Source organism: Pistacia vera, unplaced genomic scaffold (assembly GCF_008641045.1).
Source record: "Pistacia vera cultivar Batoury unplaced genomic scaffold, PisVer_v2 Contig639, whole genome shotgun sequence".
NCBI classification, from domain to species: domain Eukaryota; kingdom Viridiplantae; phylum Streptophyta; class Magnoliopsida; order Sapindales; family Anacardiaceae; genus Pistacia; species Pistacia vera.
The window spans coordinates 518,365-522,408 of NW_022196489.1; the positions used below are offsets into that span (position 1 = coordinate 518,365).

The window sequence follows — 4,044 nt, forward strand, 5'->3', positions numbered from 1 at the left end:
CCAACATGTGTTGCTTAGTAATTTGGATTTCCATTCTTTCCCTTGGGTTGGGTGGTTCCCATTGTCACTAATTAGGTGTTTCGGCCTGCATGGATGGTGAGAGGGGTTATTTGGGAGTCGCCTAGTCCGTGGGGATGGATGGACTCTAGTGGAGTGGATTGAAGGTGAGGGAGCCCGCTCAACCCTCGAGGATGAGTTGAGCCGAGTGGGGTTTGGGTAGGACTGGTTGATTGGAAATGAGACAGGATGGCAAGGATGGGTGGCTCTTGTTGTATTGGGCTTTCTGTTACTTGGATGTCTTGATCTCGTGCCTGAAGTAGGCCGACCGAGAGTGGCTCTATTGGCAGTCCTCGCTCAATTGGGTTCTGGGCTGAATCATCCACTAGCAATGAATAGAATTGTTACGATCTTGTATCCGAGACGGTTAGTCTATGATCTGGAGTCTGGAAAGGCTGCATGGACAGAATTGATGCGCAGAAATGATTGGGTTGTACCTGACAAGGCTAAAACTCAAGGTCATAAAATTGACTTACCTTTTCTTTCAAAGACTGATTTTCGACCCAGATGGATGTGTTTTTGGTCCAAATGGCTACGTTCTTAGCTTCCAGTGCTACCACCTTGTCTAACTATTGTTTCTTAAGGGTAGTCCGAGCTTCAAGTCTGACCTCGAGACCAGGATTAGTGTTATCTAAATTTTCAGCCATAGAGAGTTTCCTTGCGAAATAGGGTCTGAAAGACGAATGATTGCCAAAGGCCTGACAATGGGCGTCAAACTATAGATGCAAAAAATCTACCTTTACGAAAACAGGGTTTGATCTTGTGAGGTTGAGGCCACAAACAATCCACTGCATCTACACATGCAAGGAAACAAGCATGAAGCAAACGGAAAACACTAGGGTGGTGTTTGCTGTAGGCACTCCGACGCTCAAGTCAACAAGGCTGAATGAGGATAATTTAGTGAGGGTTAGGGAAAAAGATGATTACCAGGAGTGAGAACTATTGGGTTCAAAGGTGTAATGTCTGTGTCCCCTGTGAAAGGGTTGGCCTCTGTTTAAATAGCAACTGTTAGATCTTCGAGTCCTAGTAGACTGTGAGTCCTTGGGGTTGAGGTTTTGTAAAAAATGAGAACCTTTGACTCCCTTACCTTAGTGGGAAAGGGAGTCCTAGCGAGTCTAAGACACGAATCTTAGACGAATTAGGGTAGTAATAGACCTCTTCGAAAGAGTTCGGGCAGTATTGGAGCAAGTAGGCAACCCTGGGCTCCAAGTAAATCCAAAGTCCAGAAGGTGGTCTAGGATTGAAGGGCCTAGCCCAGATAAACTAGTGATGAGCCCTAAACAAATCTGGCCTTTGCTGATTGGGTCCAAGTAGTAAGCAATTGGGTAGGTGTACCGAGCGGACCTGATATGCAAACTCTATTGCGAGCCCAATTGTAATTGGGTCATGGCTCCGAGCTTTGTTGAAAGTGTCTTCATCTTTGGGCCTATTTGGGCTGAAGACATTTTTTGGCCCTAACAGCAATCTACTGAGCATTGTCATTTTCACTGTGAAACAATCTAAAGTAATATGAAATCAAGACATAAAACACAAACAAATATCAATCGAGTAAAGAGAAAGAAATATATGTTCGATTTACTCTGGTTCACCTAATCAATAGAGTTATGTCCAGCAAAGTCAATATTATTAAAATACTATCTCGAATGCATCTGCGTGACCCATTATTGTTGAAGTGGCCGACAACTGCAACACACCGCCCGTACGCTTACGTATCAAAATTATTCAGCCTCACCAACCATGTGTAACAATCTATTCTACTCCGTACAAGATTACCATGAAAAAAATCTCACAGATCAGACACACCAATTTCCCACATTTCAGACTGAAAATAACACAAACCTTGTAAAGGACAAACTAATAAGAAATAAGAAAGAGCAGCCCAGAACATTTATTTTGCAGCACATCGATCATCTAAAGAAAAGTTCAGTGACAAAACTCGTTGCTTTGATTTATTTTCCACCTTTTATCAGTGTATTGTATTGTTGGAGTCAAATTTATAACACTCCAAAAAGATAATACATATTGCGTCTCAAGTTACAAAGGGTCTAAAGAGTAGGTAGTTGACAATATTTACAACGGTGATGGACAATAACAAGTATAAAATGACACAAAATATAGATGGAATTGTGTCTTCTAAACCTGCCCTTTTACTTGGTTTATCTCCCTTTATATAGGCTTGCTTGGTAGGTAGTGGGCAGTCAGAGTTAGTTTCCTTAACTCCTTTAATAGTGAGCAATGGTGTGTAACATCCTGGATCATGGAACATATTTACATGTTCCCCTTTTTGCACACCACTTCCTTTTCTTAGGGTCTGTTTAGGAGTTTCATAGTAGCGGTTGTGAGGTAAACCACCGTAGCGATTTTGAGGGTAAATCATCGTAGAGATTTTGAGGAGTTTTTAGTAACGGTTTTTAAAACACCCAACCTGTGCTTGGGAGTTTATTTTGAAGTGGTTCTAACAGTTTTTTAAAATGATAAATTTACATATATGCCTATAAAAATATCTAACTTCAACCAATACTTGAGAGTTTTGTTTTTTCAATTACAAGGTAAAGGTTCTTTATTTGTTTTCTACTTATTAAAATTTTATAACTTCAAATGTGATAAAGTATCTTTATCCTCCTTCGTCATTCTTTGCAACATCTGAAATGATTGAAAAATTGAAGCTCCACTTCTCCAAGAAAGCATCTAGAAATGAGATTTTAATTATTTTTTTAATAATTGCTTAAAATTATTTTATATTTAATATGGTTGGAGATGCGCATAATATGGTTAAAAAAAAATTTTTAGATATAATTGTGATAGTTTTGTAGTGGATAGGGTATTTGTGGAATAAAATTTTAAAATCAACCAAAACACCTCAATTTGGGGTGTTTTATAAACCCTTCAAAAATACACTACACTGGTTTGGGGGAATTTTTGAGCCAATCAGAACCAGTCCATAAAAAATTTTGCAAGTAATAGTTTTAGAACACCTCAAAACCAGTAGAAAAAAAACTCTCAAGCACACCCTTAAGGAAGTGAATCTTAAATTACCTTCTCATCCAATGGGCCTCGGGCCTTGTAGACCTCATCCGGGCCTAAGCCTTTCTCTCTTGAGCGGCTCTAAAAACCGGCCTTAGGCATATAAAAAGTTGAAGTGACATATATAAATATAAAGTTTTCTATGAAAGTGGGTGAGGTTTGTTTTGATATAAAGAAGCAGCTATAGAAATGGGCTTAATGACATAAAAGAAAGTTTTGATGTAATTAATTTATGGAAAATACTACACTTATAACCTCTTTTCACAAACTTCCCCTTACAACCTCGATGTGCAACTTTAATTGGTCAGCTTAATAGAGTCTCACCTGGGTCTCTCTGATAAATAGTGTGATTAATTGTAGTTATCATGTTAGAGTTGTGAGAAAGGTTGTAGGTATAAATTACTCAAATTATGTGAAGTTGGTTAGTGAAAAAAAAGGTGGGATTCACTCGCATGGAGCTGAGGCCTTGAGTCTATTCACTTCGGGCCATTGGATGAGAAGTAGCCCACTAGAATGATTACATTTTATAGTAATATATGGGCCTAATATATTTCCCAGCAAAGTCAAGTTTTGCTGCTTAAAAACAATTTGAAAAGTTTTATTTGAGAGCTTATGCAAATTCCGTTGTCGTCCAGCGGTTAGGATATCTGGCTTTCACCCAGGAGACCCGGGTTCGATTCCGGCAACGGAAATTTTTTATTTTCTCGTTCAGACTGGCAACAGTAATGAAACTGGGTGAATTGTGAATATTTACATTTATATTCTGTTTTGCACTCTAAATTCATTGAGAAAATCAATGAGGTTGTGTTAGTGCGCGCAGCCGTAATATCTGCACTCTAAATTCATTGAAAAAGAATGAGATATCACAACTTAAAAGCCACCACATGGAAGGGAAAACCAGATCACCATCTCCTCAGTAACTCCTCCCTAAAGTGAAAATTCTCATCTTCATCGAAACCGCAT

The 4,044-nt window shown here is 38.9% G+C and overlaps 1 non-coding gene across 1 annotated transcript; it reads left to right on the forward strand.

Annotated features, from left to right (window-relative positions):
- Positions 1-3,701: 3,701 nt before the first annotated feature.
- TRNAE-UUC lies at positions 3,702-3,772 on the forward strand. Its single transcript has one exon. It is a non-coding gene; the product is annotated as a tRNA-Glu (tRNA).
- Positions 3,773-4,044: the final 272 nt, after the last annotated feature.